General features: G+C 45.5%; 1 long non-coding RNA gene across 1 annotated transcript in view; it reads right to left on the reverse strand.

The window, feature by feature from the left end:
• LOC139811067 (uncharacterized) overlaps positions 1 to 17,037 on the reverse strand; it is a 29,453-nt gene extending 12,416 nt beyond the window's left edge. Inside the window, exons 1-3 of the long non-coding RNA XR_011731539.1 lie at positions 16,854 to 17,037; positions 15,550 to 15,851; positions 14,724 to 14,911 (exon numbers count right to left, since the gene is read on the reverse strand). This is a non-coding gene — a long non-coding RNA (uncharacterized lncRNA). The remainder of the gene's footprint in view (positions 1 to 14,723; positions 14,912 to 15,549; positions 15,852 to 16,853) is intronic.
• Positions 17,038 to 17,594: the final 557 nt, after the last annotated feature.

Raw genomic sequence — 17,594 nt, forward strand, 5'->3', positions numbered from 1 at the left:
TTTTTAAGAGAGAAATATCCTGAACAGTTACGACGATCATATTTAAGATATATTTTATATAAGATTTTGAATATAAGGTGAAATTTATTTAATTAATTATTTTAATTTATTTACGATAAACATCTCACGAAGTGTGCCGTTCAACAAATATATTATTACTTTGATTCCGACGCACAAATATGTAAATTTCTATTTTTTGTATAATATGGATATAATTTCACTTAATTGCGGAGTGCGTAATTTGTCGTTTAGTTTTTAGATTCGGCGTAGTTAGGGCATTATGCCTGACTAATCGATATTTGTGAGTCTTGTATACACGCTTGAAAAGAACCAGATCCTCGGTCGAAACGTAGCGTTTTTCGATCAATAAATTTGGCCAGTTGGGTCGATTACAACACCTTTAGTAATTTTTAATTTATTTAATTCTAAAAAAAAATAAACGTTTTTCGCACGGTCAACAGCGATTGGCTCTTAATTAGCCTGTTTTGCTTTGCGTGTGGATGTCCAACAGAGAGCCTCAACTTTCCAATTTATTTAATTAAATTCATTTAAATAACGTCTCTGAGAACGGCCTTGTGAAAGAATATTCTACTTCTAATAACGCAAGAAATCAAAATATCCGCGCTTTCGTTTGGTACTCTCCGCTCTTCGTGTTTCTTACGCGTCGACGAGTTTCTTGTTTGAGAAGCGACGAACAAGCATAACCGGCGGACGAAACAAAGATGTATGTGTATGTAATGTATGTGTATATGGTAGCTCGCGCTTTTCCCAACTAACTACCGGATGCTGGAAACGCTCGTAGCAGCGAGACGCGTTGACAACATCCAGGATAATGTTTTTCTGAACGCGACTGTCGACGAGACGGTATGAATAAGGAAGCAGCGCGCGGCGGCGGCGGCAGCAGCGGCAGAGCGAAGAAGACGAAGTCGTCGACAGTCGCGAGCGGCGGCAACGGTGGCAGAAATGCCGAGGCCGGCCCGCGGACCGGCTTGATTTATTGACGGGAAAATCTAGTCGCAGTCGTCGTCGAAGTCGTCGCAGTCGTCGTCGTCGCCGTTGAGTCGCGGTTGGTTCGGCTTACCTCACCGCCTTCTGCGCGCCTACGGCCAGTGTCCTTCGGTCCACTGGAACAGAAAAAAAGAGAGACGTGTAGAGGAGAAAGAAACAGAGAGGGAACGAACACCGGTAGCTGTTTCGTGCTTGCCGGGAATCCTTGAGAAAAAGATTTCGCCGATGCGTTGTCGAAATAGAACACGCCTAACTCGGTCGATCGGTTATAAGTTGAAACCACATCTGTTCGCACTCTACTTTCTGTGGATTTACACGAAATGCGAGAACTCTCACGATCAAAATGCAATCTTTATTCCTCTGCGAAAAGATATAAAAATTTTGATTATGATAATCAGATACGATGGTCCATAATTCAAAATATAAAAATTCTGAATGTATAATAGTTCATGTATATCGTATATGTATCACTGGACTTCCAGATTAAGCGTCTAATTTTGTAGGTCGATGACATGCATGCTCGACATCTTATACTTCAATCTCTCGCAATGTATGCGTAAACTTGAAAGTGTAAAGTAACTGCACGTGTGTCCGATGTCGAGTGTCACAGACGATTCTCTTAATTTAATTGCTTCGAGATACAGATTTATGTTCGACCGGCTGGTTTTTCAAGAATTTTGCATGCGATTTCGGCGCGCCGTTATATGTGTTGTGTTGACGACGATGCATATGAAAGAAATTCTCGCAAACTCGAATGGAATTTAATTGCCACTTCCGTGCTGACGCGAATCGTGTCATCCACGTGTTCTCAAGACCCATGTGGCTAACCTTTGATTAGCATTACCGAATCAGACGTTCTAGCATTCACGAAAAGATATTTACAAAAAAAAATACTGCGAATAAGTCAAAGGTAAAGACCGAAAGCTGTCGGTCTTGAATATAATGAGGTAAAAGATGATCGAATCTGCGAAAGAAATACTGCCATAAACTTCGTGCGAGCGTGCGATTTCGCATCGCCACACCTTCCATTTATGGAAATGCCGAAGTTTATTATGCGACAGGACCGAGATTACCGGTTAACTTTATGATATTAAATTAGTTTGCATCCTGCCAATTGCCGCTACCGATACCCGATGTAAAGTGTTCTTTAGAAATCTTTTTTTCCTTGAAATATCGGTCGATCGCTCAATAACATCACAATGTACTTCTGATAAGTGGATATATGTATATAAATATATGTGTCGGATATATTTATCATGCCATGCTTCTCTCTCTCTCTCTCTCTCTCTCTCTCTCTCTATCTCTGTTAAAGCCTGTCTCTCGCTGGAGACCTGTTCGGATTTGTTTAGCCTGATGAAAGAGAAAGAGAAAGAGAGAGAGAGAGGGAGAGGGACAGAGAGAGAGAGAGAGACTCTGAGCAAGTTTGTGTTCCAGAGATTCCGATCGGGCATGCCACATCGTAGATTCACTCCCAGGCCGAAGGCTGTCTCGTCAAGCCGTCTGTCATCTAAGGGGAGGAAAAAGCGACGAGGAGTGTGCCGAACACGTAGGTGTAACGATTTCGATGAGTCTCATTAGGCAACCGCGTTACCGTGAAATAATTTAGAAGAGAATAATTGCGTTGCGGAACAGAGATTCACCGTACTGTCTGTGCAAATACTAAATTAAGTTAATTATTTATAAACCAGTTAAAGACTAACTCCGGCATTTGACAACTTAGTTTAGAAGATTGTCTTCCATTATTTAAAAAACGGAACGAGATTAAATGGAAAATGTAAAAAAGTTGCATAATATTATGTCAAATGGAAAGCCCTACATTTTCAACTAGCGATATAGATAACGAGCAGAAATCTTTTGAGGAGTTTAATCGTTTCATCTTCCATCGGGTTGTCATTTCTCTTCGAGTTTATTCGCCATTTACTCGCCGATCCACTAACAGACGCTTTTTGAGCCGTATAGTAGACCATGTTTAACGCGCTTATTGCGACGGTATCATGGCGAGCGCATCACGGTGCGGTCGATTAGGCGAAAACACCGCCGCGGGCTACCGGTCTTGGTGCGTCGCAGGGCCGGCCCGTTCGCCTCCACGTCCTACGCCGGCCATCGATATCTCTGTGGCGAGGCGATGCGGCTGCTCGAGGTGGCTGCGAAAGCGCGTATGAGGCCCCGAAATCGGCTCCATTCGGCCCTCTCGTCTCGCGCGGCTAAGGGCGAAGGCATTGAGATGCAGAGAGCGTTGGTGCTACCGTGCGATGGTCCCGATACCGCCTAATGGACCGTCCCCGCCCCCTTTTCCCTTCGCCCTCGTCGTCGTCGATTCTTCTTCTCCGCCCTCCAGCACCTTTCACACTCTCTCTTTCTTCCTCTCCGTCTCGCTGCCAGCATCCTACCGCCACTTTCAGCCTCCTCCTCTTCCTCCTCCTCTTTCCACCTTCTTGATTTCCCTCCTCGCTCTTCTCTTCCTCTCTCTCTACGGTCCCTTTTCTTCTCATCCACATCCTTCGTACCACCGGGACTTCCACGAAGTGCAAAAGAAGCAGAGCATCAGCGAATCCTTCTGTCGCTTCGCGTGCTAAGCGCCTCAGCGATAACAACCTACCTTTCGATCTGACCCCATGACATTTCCATCATGGACAACTGATCGAGACTTTCCTTACTTGCAAGAACATTATAGGATAAAAATAATTTTTTTCCACAAAGAGCATTTAAAGATCCTTTTCTCTATAATATCTCTTCTTTACCTTTAACGCTTCCTAAGATGCGCAAGCTAGAAAGTTGCGGCGAGACAACTTGTATACAACAAAAGAAAGCTTTGAAAAGAATATAGGAAGTCGTCAAGAATTTCATTGATCGCCGATGCGTCTCCAGGTGTTCGTTGAAACCGCGGTATCTGCGAGTCGCGGCGGTCGTAGGCAGTGTGCGGCTCCGTTATTGCCCGCTCGGAAGCAAAAACCTATCGCGGCTTTAGATGATCCAACCGCGGAGTCGGCGGCGACGTAGCGGGAAGCGGGAACCAAGCTAGATGAGGTACGCGCGTGTGCGTCGTGCGATGCGAGATGGCCGAAGCCGAGAAAGAAAAGAGACTCGTCTACGCATCGTGCGTTTTATGCCCTCGCATCCGCGCGCCACGGAGAGAGACGAGGGGGCCTGCACACACGGTAGCACGGCAATAACTGCGTCGCGGCATCATTTATATTTACGAGACACCGCGAAGCCGTGCCCAGGCCGCATTGTTACTGCTCAAGGGCCTTATAGCCGCCGTCTGGGCCTTATAGGGCCGCCGCGATATCTCTCGCTCCCTCTTTCCTCTCGGATGGACCGGACGGGTCGCGGGACCAGCCCTGAACGCCGACCGGACGAAGGAGAGATACTGGGGACTTGGGGCCCTGTATCGATCCCGATTGATCGGATTTAGTGCGCGCGAACGCTCGCTTTCGTGAACGTCGACCCTCGAGAAACTCGCGTAATTGGGTCGAAATGCTCGGGAGATAAAGGATAAAAAAACTATATAATAGCCTTATAGCGCGCCACAAATCACAATACGTTCGTTTCAAAATAATCTAAATATAGAAATGAATAAAATTGAATATACAACGTATAAAAAGAATGTAAAAATTACATTAATAACGCGATTTTAGTTTAAAATGGATTATTTTGATATAGTCGCGGCTCATTCTTAAATCTTCACAAGCTATGGAAGAGCAGTGGAAATATTTTGCGTCCACCGACGTCGCGGCAAAGATCTCGTCAAGTGTACAACAATACTCCCTTAGTAATGGCTTTCAGAAAAACGATCGGCGATATCTGTCGGGCCGTACTGAATGGAGCCTCTCGGAGAGAGGGGGCGCGCGATCGAAGGAGGGAAGAAAGATTTACCGCGGCGCAACGGTTCGCGCCAATCAGACACGACGCGGCGCATCGCCGGCGCAGATATTTCACAGTTATGGCCAGATAAACCACGACCTTAGCGCCGGATGTACCGCCGTTTGGGGAATAGAGCGCATCAATGATGCAATGTTCGGCATCGCGCGCGGCATCGAACGCGCGTTTGTCTTCCTTACCGGGAGGTTTATAGTCGCGCCTATCACGTATACAACTCCGCTTATATATTATCTTTCTCACATATACGCCCACTGTATTCCGTAAACTTCCTCGAAATTCAAGAGGATTCCACAGGCGTCGTGTAATTTATCATTGATTAAACGGAAAGGACGGATAGAACGAGGAATCTTAATCTTTTCTTATGACGCGAAAGCGATAACAAAACGTTTAAAATTAAAAATATCTCGAAAAGAGACAATTTACATAATCGAATGATTGTTGGATGTTCGATGACTAATGTCAGAAACCGAACGTCTTTTCCCTCGTTCCACGAGAGGGTAGCTATCGATACTGTAAAGATAGCGCTTTAAGGGTGTCTCCTTCGAGTGCAAGTGAAGCCAAGGGCTGCGCTTTTCTGCTGATCAGCGTACTGAATCCCGGTTTCCTTGACGGAGTCGTCACCGGCGGATCGAGAAAGAGAGATAGAGACAGAAGGAAGAGAAAGAGGACCGTGCGTGGGAGAGAATGGTAGCGAGTTTTAAACCGCAACTCGATATCTGCTCGTTTCCGCGCCGTATACCAACCCCTGTTTCGTGTAAGTCTCTCCAGGGAGTTCGGTGGAAGCCAGAGGGATGCCCGACAGGATGTGTACGAGCCGTGCAAAAATGGGAAAACCAGAGCGGCGTTGACACTTTCAGAGTCGTTTCTGATCGCACGGGTTAACGATGGTGGAAAAATGCCCTCGTCACTCCCGATTTCGGTTTAGGGTCGGCTGAACGCGTTGTTATTACAGTTGCGCCGACCAGTGTGATAATTAAAACGTTCAATTTAACCGTCGTGAAATCGAATCACCTCGAAAAATAAAAGCGAATTATTTAAAAAAGTAATTTGCAAGTCGCGCAGATCATCGTTTGAAGAATGACGTTAAGCGTTACATAAATTAGAATATTTTACACAGCGATAACATCGGCATCAATAACAATAAGAATTGCTCGGTAATTTCTTTCGTAAGAGGATATTATTTCCGTGTGAGAGGACGACTCAGCTCGAGAGGACGTTCCGCTCGAGGAAGTTACTTGGAGGCTGAGAAAGAGAGAAGAGATCGGCGACGCGGCGCACTCGCGGTCCCCCGATAAGTTCAAAACCGTGTCGATACTCGGCGCTATAAATCGTTTGGCCGAGAGGATCGCTATTCGCGGACGAAGGGAGTCGAATCGGAAACGTGACCGAGCGCGGAAACGGGGACAAGGAATCAGACAGAAAAGGAAAATATAAAATTCCATCAATTCGCGAATTCGACGGTTGCCGTTTACAATTTCTCTCTCGTCTTGTGGCATTGGAGGGTATGCCACGGCGAGGGGTGCAATGGCACCGTCGAAGTATGTATGATGCACGAGAGCAAAAAAAAAAAGAGCGCGCGTTAGAATGGCGAATTTCGCCTTATGTGTGTTTGGGGTTTCAGGTCTTATTAATGATTGATCGAGGGATATCGACGTCTCCCCTCTGACGCGACTGATATATGTGGAGTGCGCGGCAGGGAGAGGAAGGGGGTGGCGGAAGGGAGAGTTTGTCTGTGCCTTCGCACGTGACACAATAAAACAGCACACGGCCGTATCGATAGCTTATTGCGAGACTTTTTATCGATCCCGATAACTCCCCGGTTGTTGTTCCACCGAAGCGACGCCGATGCGGAACTTTATATAAATCGCGCTCCTGTCGGGGACCGACTTTGTTTTGCCAGCAGATTAGCCGGAAGCGTCCCCAAGTACCTATCTTCGAGAATATCGATGGGTCGTTCGTATCCATCCGACGATAGCGGTGGATATCGCATTGATTTATTTATCTCGGAATAGTTGATTGATGCTACATAGTTTAAACACCACTTTTAATTAATACGAAGTAGATTATCGATAACATTCATTTCCAATTCAACTAACGATAGTTTGATTTAATTTAATCTAGTAAAATATTGAATCTTATATGGTAGCTCTCGATTGGAGAGAAGCAAATAAAGAATTTCTATTTATTTAGAGGAATCTTTCTCCAGAGGGAGTTAGAAATATTTATCGCATGCCCGCAGCTTCGCACTTTTAATAAAAAATATTCGTAACGTCTTATTAACTGCAATTAATGTCGGGCGCATAAACAATAATTCGGGCGAAGACTATTTTCGGCAAATGTCAACTAATTTTCGTAAAAGGTGAGCGAGGTCTTAAAAGTATAAGGCGCATAAAACCGCTCGAGCAAATACAAGGCTAAAGCGGGGTGGATACAGCGAAGGTGGAAAAGCCACGTGGATCCCCGAGGGTGGCGTTAATCCGCCCTCGCTCTCCCCGATGCTTACCCATCTAGACAACGGAGACGAAGCAATCATATTTTCCGCCCCAAAGGCACGATACGTGTCAATGCGAATCAGGCTTAGTGATCTAATGTGGATTCTGATAGTGTCTGATTTACTTCCGACGTCTCTCTCTCTCTCTCTCTCTCTCCAGGCAAGATACACCCTTATTCCGTCTGTGCAGATTGCAGCCGTCTGCTTCAGATTTAAAAAAAAAATCAGATCGATATCTCTTGTCTGGCGTTTTCATAAACAATTCTTAAATAAATTCTTCGATTGCATACTGATGATATCGACGTATAAAAAACAATTACTAATACGCGTCAATACATAAAAAAAATTATTGACGCGAGCTTATTAAAGACAAGAGGTCTGTAAATAAAATTATGTTGGTTGTGCTAAAGAAACGGGTACTGTTATCAGCCGCTTTCCGTAGCGAATCGCGTAAACGACTGCTATCGTACTTTCGAATACGGCGTTTTAGGAAGAGGAAACGACGTAAGGATTTCGAAAGTTGGAAAATCCCTTGCGAGTAATCCAGCGTCCCGCCATCAGGCGCGCACGATCGTCGTTCGCGATGGACGGAAATTCGCGACTGGCTTTTTTTTCCCTCGCTTTCCGCCGCCCTTTTCTCCCTACCTGGATCCTTTCTCTTCTCGTTTCTACTCCCGTCACGTATGTAGCGAGAAAAATTGCAGCCGAGCGCTTTGCCCGGTACTCGGTTCTGCACGTTCGGCTCCCTCGCCTCGTCTCACTCTTTCTTCGCTTCCTCTGCCTGGATACGCTCCTGGAGCCAGCGTGATGAATCTTATTGTTAGATAGAGACGCCCTTTTTGCTCGGCCAAGTATACCAGTTTATTGTTAGTTACGCCGATATCTTTGTTGGATTGCCAAATTTGTATCTTTCTCGATTTATCGTTGTTACAGATTTTACGAAACGTTTCCTTTTTAAAAGTTTATGGCTTTCGATAATTCAGGAAATAAAATTTACAAAATTTATGTCATTGTCTCGCACTACGTTCTTCCCTTGATTTTATACTCAACTAATGTTCGATGCTCGATTGCACTCGACAGCACGCATATCCGCGAACGTAAGGAAAAGGAGTCATTTTCGCGTATATCAGCGTTTCTGAAATGCATACGGATTCGAGGAAGACTAAGTTAGACTGCTCTATAACTAGATTTTCAATGGAATGATAGTTTTCTTTCTCTCTCTCTCGTTCTCTTTTAGACATAAAAACGACATAATGATAAATCGCAAAGGAAAGAAGATCAGAGAAAACCATATTATGTTAGAAGCAATCTATAAATTTAAATGTAATAACATTATTGGGTTAATTATAGAGAGTTCTAAATGTAGCCAAGAAAATTCGATAATGTCACAGCGATATTTTCAACGAAGAAACCATTTAATTCTACTGCTCGTATTTCTAAGCACCAGGACACGCGATCGTGTCTAACGAGTTCGCATAATGATATCAGGAGGGCGACGAGGATCGTCAGTAGCTACGTAGAAATTGGTGATTACCTCTCGGACGATCTGGATGCTGCTCGTATAATATACGGCAAGTTTTCCTCGAAGGCCCACGACGATACGCCACTCTTCTGCGATAATGCAATCACGATATTACTGCACCATTGCAACGAGGTCAACTTCAGTTCACATCAGTGATTCGCTGTCTTCTACCACCGATCTAATTAATCTTGATTTGACGATGTAATTTATTACTAGTTGACGATATTACTTTTGACGCATTTCAGTCAAGTGATACAAGAAAGAGACGTGTAATAAAATTACTTTGTTAATGATTGACTTACCGCTAAAAACTATACTATATGAAAAATGTATAAAGTTAAAATGATAAAGATTGATGACGCGGTAGTTTATTACGATACGATGATTAAAAGAGAAAGATCTTGACCAGGAAATTGTTTCCGTGATTTCCTTGAAGTGATAAATGCACGTAAGTTATAATCCATCTAATCGTTTGTTAGAAAATACTGTAATTAACGTTGGAAGGTCATATCCCTACCGTTCACGTGAGAATTAGTATCAATCTGATTGAGTTGTTTCACACATATTATATGCAATAAGATATTATCTTAAAATACTAGAAAAAGATTATAATTTTATTGAAATGTTTAATACGAAATTTGATATAATATTATCGCCCGACGGAGTGTTATAAGAATAAGAAAAAAAAATGTGTAGGTGATTTTTTAAAAGGAAAATGTGGGCTCTTTAAAATTTCCTCAACTTTGAACATTATCCTAGTCCGTAATCGAGGAAACGATCTTTCATCCGTGATTCATATCTCCGGCTGGATCCTTACAATCTCAGGCACACCCCGGCGGAAGTAGTCGCCCGCACTTTTATGTAACCGACGCTACGTGTTTTTTTCCTGAACGATTTCTATCAAGGCGAACAGACTGTTAAGGGAAGACACGCGCATCCTGGGTAAGCCGTGACGACACGCGTGTCTGTCTCGACTTCCCTCCCGACTCGCAGCCCCGGGGTTTCCTCCGTCTCCTTCGCTTTCGTCACTACGTGAGTTTGATCCTTCGTCGATATCCGTAGAAGTAAATTGCGCGTAACTTACACACGTAAGTTGCGCATGGAGCCCGTTTACATTACTAACACGTGATAAATTAGGCACTTTACCAAATCCTTAACCAGATCAGACCTTTGGTTGCATTTCGTTCAAAGGCTAAGATAAATCTTGTTTGATTCGCGAAATTCGAGGGACCAGATGCGCTGGGGAATATTTCGATATCAAATTTATTTGATAGCCGCTGTTCATTGAATTACAGAAAGCAGTAATCTTACGGAAAAGAAAATTCGCGACGAATACAATAAATAGGAAAATGCTCGTAAACCACGTCGATGATGCGCGTCGTTAAAGCTCTCGTCGAGCAGTCGAGCAGTCGCGCGAGGTGTCGCGGGGAAGCAATAATTGTTTCTTATACGCGATGCCGTGCCATGCCGGTCCAGCACTCCGTCGCTTCGTGCCTGTCGATGGCGCACGAGCGAGTTGTCAAGTATGCAAATGACGAAGCTGCTTGTCCGTCACCTTAAGACCAGCCAGCATTGTCGGCGATGGATCATAGCCATCGTGACCGTTAGTTTGTATAAAACACGGACTCCTCATGTTCGTGATGCGCATCACGTGACCGCGAGGATCGCAGATAGTGACTGACGTTATCTATCGTGCTGCATCGTGGTATACAGGTAATAATAATCCCAGACGACTAGGTGATCTCTGAAGAGTCCCCGTCCGATTCTACAAAATCGAGGATAATCTCTAAAAGTAATTGGTTACATCGTAAAGGCTAATTGTAATTATGCCTTAATGAACATCGGTGTCTTTCATTGATGGTAACTGATTTAGCGAGTTTGATGACAAAACGGTTTGTTGTGTAAATTTTACACACTATAAATCACGAGATATATAATAACTAAACAAGCTACCGGTCGAATGTATTCAAAGATAATATAGCTATTGTCATTTAGAACTATAAGGACAACAATAATTTTCATTTTAAGATGACTGATAGGTTATTAAATAATAAATTATATAATAAATCATATAAAAATAAACTTACTTCATCAATGTAAAATATCTTTTTAAATCTTTATAAGAGGTATTAGTGGATCATCGATGGTCTACTAATATTCTTCGACAAGATGCCGTTTTGTTTCTTCGTACTGTACATCTGGCATGACTTTCGTACGGATGAGCGCGCGCAATTATGCCAGTCTAATGAATCAGAATTATTCGTTGGCAGTCTCATTAACGTCAAAGTCGGCGATGTGTTGCGCGCCAATGACTCCTGTGAAACGTTCCTGGCATAACCGCACACTTATCATATATGGCCATTCTTTTCCCGGCTCATTGACACGAGTCTTCAAACTACCTCTCTCGAGCGCGTCTCGCTCGACGGAGCACCGATAAAGTCGCGTGATCATCGCGGAAGACGATCATCGCGACGGTGGCATAATTTCGCGCGCGTTCAAGCGACGCACACTATCAACCAAACTGATTAGCATCTCCGGGGCCGCAGATAACCGCCCCCGTGAAAGTGCGCACAAGGTCGGCATACCTAGCTATCTCGAACCAGCCGGCGTGGTAAGCGCAGAGGGGGTTGGTTCCTACCACCCCCGGGATGGGTGTTGCGTGTAGAACGCGGCATAAATATGTAAGAGCTACTCTCTCTCCTTCCCCCCTTTCTCCTCCCGTCCCCCCGTCCCACGAGCTGTGTTGGCCCCCTCGGTACTCCATCCTACGCGGCACTCTCCTCCCGCGGCGCCCCTCTCCTTACCACCCAGACCTTGCGCAACTCCCGTGCATGTACGCGAGAGAGATGGGGACGTCGATGATGACGTCAGAGTACGTCCACGTCACAGGCTGGCTGCGTGCAACGTCAGTGATCGAAGTCAGCTGAACCGGCCGTGGTGCCTGGAATGAAAACTTTTGAGCTTGCGTATGAATCTTCGTCGATTCGTCTGTCGATTAGCACTCGTATCCGTAACCGACGTCCGTGACATCTTTTTGGTCTCTAGGGCTTCAGTACGAGGGAATCGATAAAAAAGTAATCGACCGGAAATGCATAAGCTTCTAAGAATATGTTATATGCAATTGGTTACCCCGATGAAACACTAAACATTGATCGTAACTGCATAACTATAGTAAATAATTCTGATTACGGCTCTGAGTTATCGGCGCTGAGATTAAACTGTTCTAGCGATTGTCCGTCGATGATGTGACGGTCCTTCCGAGAGCCAGTTTAGGTCTTTGGTGATGATCGAAAGGGGTTTCGAGCCATCCACTTGAATGGGACGAGAGGCGGAAAGGAGCAGGACGAGCAGCAAGGCAAGGTGCTCATTGTGATGAAGCATGAGTCTGACCTAGTGGGGTAGTGGGGCAGGTCGCAGCGGATGATACATACATATTTATGTCGCGCACCGCGTACCACCACCACCACCACCACCACCGGCAACCAGAGTACCACCGTGTCGGCGGCGCTTCCACCATCAGACCAACCCCCTCCCCGGCTGTTCTCTCTCTCTTTCCTTCTCTCTGTCTCTTTCGCACGGCACGAGCTTTCGCTACCCCTTATACTCCTCGCGGAAGACCAGGCAGGCAGGCAGGCAGACAGGGTGCCATTGGCCTTCGCTCGGTCTGGGTTGCTAATCAGGCCGCGAAGGTGCGCATCCCGAGCACGCGCCGTTTTCACGTTGCCGTTGAAAAGCGCCACGAGGATGCCACGTGAGACGAAAGCGTGAGGATTCCCCCCGCGTGGAAAGTGGAACGCTTCCGGACGACTGCCGCCGCCGCCGCTGGCTTTCGCACCGCCAACTGCCGGCACGAACATAGCTACGAACATCCTCCCGGTTACCAAACTTTCACCACGTGGTCGGCAAAAAGCTCCGCCGCTGTTCTTTCAGTATTTCGCGCGTCTTCGACTCTCGTCGATTTATCGAGAGAGCAGTTTCCGATTTGGTCCCATTGTTGTCTTTTCTTATTTTACATCGATTCTATCGTCAGAATTTTTTTCCTTGAGAAGATCTGTCGAAATCAACTAGGGTTAATTTTAAGATGCGCAAAAAACTCTTTTTTAGTAATTTACTTCAGTATTACTTTTTTTTATATTCGCTGACTTATCTTTTTTGCGTCAATTTTTAAGATGGACGAAAATGTACCATTGATTGTTCCGATGTTATATTAAATACTGTGCTTTGTTAATTTATCAACTCACACACGCCGCCAGGAGATCACACATACGAGCAAATGAAAATGCAGAAATCCTCGAACAAATATTACCCGTCGAAGTCGCACGAGAGATTCTTGCTGCTGTCAGCGTGAGTTATTAATCAGTGAATTCCTTGCGTCACGTGGACGATCGCCGAGGACCTGTCGTCCTATTAATCGTGCCCGCTAATGACGCCTGGCTACCGGCGTAACACCATCATCGTCGTCGGCGTCGCGTCGCGTCGTAACGGTCACGCGATCCAGATCGCGTTTCAGGCCGCGCAACGTGCAATTATAACGAGAATGCGCCGCAAGCACGCACCATCACGCGGGACAAGCGTGTGTCCCCGTGGCTGGAGGGGGGAAAGAAGGGGGAGAGGATAATTTTATTCTTCCTTTTCCTCGCGAGGAGGAATCGATTTCGCCTACGACATCGTCCACGACGATCCCCGACGCGACATCGAAGGCAACGACGATTCCGAGGCGTCCATCGTCGCGCTGCTCGCATTTGAACGCACTTTTACGACGGTGCAACGCGATAATGACCGTCGGCTCGTGCGGCCACGCACGCAAGCACGCACGCACGTATTTACGCGTGTATAGTGTACGTAATGTATCACATTAAAAATATCGATCGGTATCGCGTCGAAGAGCGCGATATGCTGATTGGGAGCGATCCCTTTTTGTCTACGTGTTGCTTTTTCGTTCCGATATGACCGTGTTCCGGGTTATCGGTGCGTCTTTACATGCGACTCAATTAATTACACTATACACGCGATAAGTCCGATTACAATTTCGCACGCGCGCGCGCGCGTGCATCTCGACATCCCTATTTAAAAGATACCGCGCGGTATTTACGATCGGCACGAGTATCTTACTCCGTTGCCGCGGCGGATGCGAATTCCATGCGGGTCTTTAATGAGAGAGCGAGGGACTGCGCGAAATTACACATCCCCCGGGACAATCCAGATCGCCGGGCGATCGGTCCGTGGATTTAGAAATTAAAGACGCGGCTTATCGCTTCGAGAGCTTATCGTCTTCGAAGCCGTTGAGTAAAGAAAATACACGGTATCTCAAAAGGAGCAAGGACGATACTTTGTTTCACGCACGAACACTGATATTTCTCGAAGAGTATTTAAATTTATCATCTCTTTTTGTAAATCAAGATCGTATTTCAAATTTCGCCTCTATCCCATGTCCCTTTCATCTGTCCACGAACTAAATAATTTGGTAGCTATCTATTAATTTTTTTGTTCTCCTTAATTGCGAGTCTATCATTCCTCTTAGGAGACGGACGTTCGCGAGGAACGACACGGCGCTATCAGGAATGCAGTTGGCTCGAGGAAAAACGAGGTGCGAGTTGACGATGCATACGAAGCCTACGGAGGCGGTTAAACAGAGACGGACGTCACGTCGCGTCGGTTGCCTCGCACGATGCGCAATGATCGACGATAGGTCCGGTCTGGAAGATAGAACGGGATAGAAGTGGACGGTGCGCGTTGTAGGCCCCGATTTATCGATCGATAATACCCTTACGTAAAGTGTTTATGTCGCGGACGCACCATTAATAAAACCGTTTACCGTACCTTTTCGATGGGGCTGCCTCATCCGCGATAACTGCCTCGGTGAATAGCTTTGCCTTCTTCCTTTTCTTCGATACTTCTTTTTCTCCAGCACACTTCTTCCTCTTCTTCCTCCACCACCGCTTCCTATTCTATCCGCGGGCAACGTCGTTATTCCGACATTTTTCGGCTGGCTGTGATACTCAAGTGTTCTGCAAGCTCGTTGAAAGTTTTCATGTCATCGTTGCGCAAGCATAATGGGCATTAACAAAACGAATTCGCGTTGTACGGAGCACGAACGTTTTTATGGAACAATCGATAGGTTTACAATCGTGCTTTAATTCTCTTGGCGATTTTTATTTAAAGAAAAACGCGTTCTATGAATTATATCCCACGCCTCGTTTTCCATGTACTTCTTCGTGTGAGAGCAAAAGTGCGAGGATTCAGTTGAAACGTGATCGCTGAGGAATCCAATATTCCAGAATCACGGATGCGATAAGTAATAAAACCGGTTTGCGTAAAGCTGGTAAACGCTAATCTCTCGCGCTGTTAATCACGATAATCCGCGACAGAACGGTCTCATTAGTTGAATCGTCGAATCACTTTATAATCTAAGGGGGAATATTATCCACTTTTTGTAAGAACCTAATGAAAAGAGCGTAGATCCAAAGTTGTTGCTAATTTTTTTTCAATAAGTAATAAATCGTTATTTTTTTATTTTTTATATTAGTTTTTTCAGTATTTATCTCGTTAAAGCACCATGAGTGAAGACTAGGAAAAAACCGATTGCGAGCAAAATAAAAGATCGACTTGTCTATACTCAACCTTGTAAAAAAAATAGTTTTTATACCGGTATCGAAGCGGACAACAAGTCGATTGACGTCGGATCGCGGATACGAGTCCCGGGTTCGCAAACGAGTTTCATCGGGACACGCGGACTCATCCGCGCTCAAGCTAACGCCCACGCGTTCGTCCAAACGCGCACGGTGCACGCGATCGTCTAGCGACGCTTTGTAATCCGTGGGTTACCACCTTGACACCATCGTTCTCCAGGAAGTTATTGGCCATCGCAAACTTTCGCCTTTGGCCGTTGTCCCCGTCCAGCTGACGTTGAGCCCCTCGCCGGAAATAATGGGCCCGGTATTTCTCGTACTACATTGTTAAATATTAAAAGATGAAATTTAAACAAGTACCTACCTTAAGGTTATTTTGTTATTTTAAGAAAAGACAGGATGGTAGGACCTGCTGAGATTATACAAAAGACTAGTTCGTGACACTTTGGAGGCAAAGATAGGAATAAAGAGAAACAGAGGTAGACCCTGATTCTCTCACTCGCTTGATATGCAGATTTGATTAAGAAGTAAAATCGTATAAATCGAGAGGATTAAAAAAAAGATAAATGAAGCGTTCTCTTAGTGGAATGACGAATATGCCAATAATAAGATACGGATAATTGGCTGTTTAATTTGTTCGCGGTTTAATTTAATGCGCAAGTCGACAGAAATAACTTCTAGAACGCGCAATCACATGCCTAAGTCAGAATATAGAGTTATAATCATATTGCACGATAGCTGTTCTTCCCGGTATTTGCATATCTGCGTAAGTTTCGCTTGTTAGAGATGCGGTATTTAGGTAAGAGGCGTCCCTCTCGGATCCACGCAAAACCTGCTTTCCAATAAAGTTCTCGGAACCGAACCTTATTACGTAAGTGCACGTGTCACCTTGACTTTCCGACGAACAACTACGACTCATCTCCCCGTTGTTCCTACCCCGGTAACGGCGAACGAAAAATGACGTCAGCGTGAAAAGAACAAGGAATCATCGTTAGCTAACCGATAACGGATGCCTCGTCAGAAAGCCAATGATAGTTCAGTGAAATGTGAAATGTCGAAACAACGCGGCAGCGGTGGCGGCGAGAAGGGAGGGAAGCCGCCTTCGACGCGTCGATAATAGCAATTAACGCGATTATATCGCTCGGTTCTTAGTCATTAATAGTTGCAGAGAGTAATTATCGGCGACGATTTATTGCGGGTAATGGCGCGTAATGAGCTCGTGGCAGCGGCGGCGCGGCGGAGGCGGGACGGCTCGCACGCGGTTAAGCTTCTACGTGCGTTCCTCGTTTCTTTTCGCTTCTTTCTACGCGCTTCTACTCACGGCTTTTTCTCCGTCTCGCCTTGTGTATCCGCGAGTGGTACGATTACGTGGACGAGGACACATCTTGGCACTTTGCGATCGGCACTGCGAAGTCGGGGACTCGACGACTAGGTGTCCTTGCGCTTTAAATAAATGCGAAAAACACCGCCTGCGCGGCGCGGCGCGGCGCGTCGCCGATACCGCGGCGCTCCTCTTACGCTTACTTCGAGAGAGGTGAGTTTCTTTACCGCCTACGCCTGCACGACCGGCGATCAAACGTCCCTCTCGTTTCTCCCCCGCCCTGGAATCTGTCGCCCGTGCTTCGTCTCTTGTCGATGCAGTCTAGAATTGTATTACAAGTGTCTTTGTGCAACGGCTACCAGACGGCATAACGATAATAATTGAAATGTTTTATCCTGAGATCATGTCTTCACAGAAATCCGCGCAAAAACTGTATTAGAACAAACAGCCATTTATAGTGCCAATTGTTTTTTGACGAAAAAGCTCTCGTAGTCTCGACGTGTAAATATTAAATTTGGTAATGGCAAAGCCGATACGTATCGTTATCAACGCTAATAAATTGGCCCAATCATCGCAGCGATTGATTAACGGCGAAACGCGAGTAATCTGTGAATTTTCGATTGCCGGGTTCGACAGGGGTTTCGTTAATCGGCGCTCGCCCCGTCATGCGCGTGTTTGCTCGGTCGTTATTATCCGGCATTTTATACGACGTCAGGGTTCTTCGTCACAGGCTGAATTTTG

Source organism: Temnothorax longispinosus, chromosome 1 (genome assembly GCF_030848805.1).
Source record: "Temnothorax longispinosus isolate EJ_2023e chromosome 1, Tlon_JGU_v1, whole genome shotgun sequence".
Taxonomy (NCBI): Eukaryota; Metazoa; Arthropoda; class Insecta; order Hymenoptera; family Formicidae; genus Temnothorax; species Temnothorax longispinosus.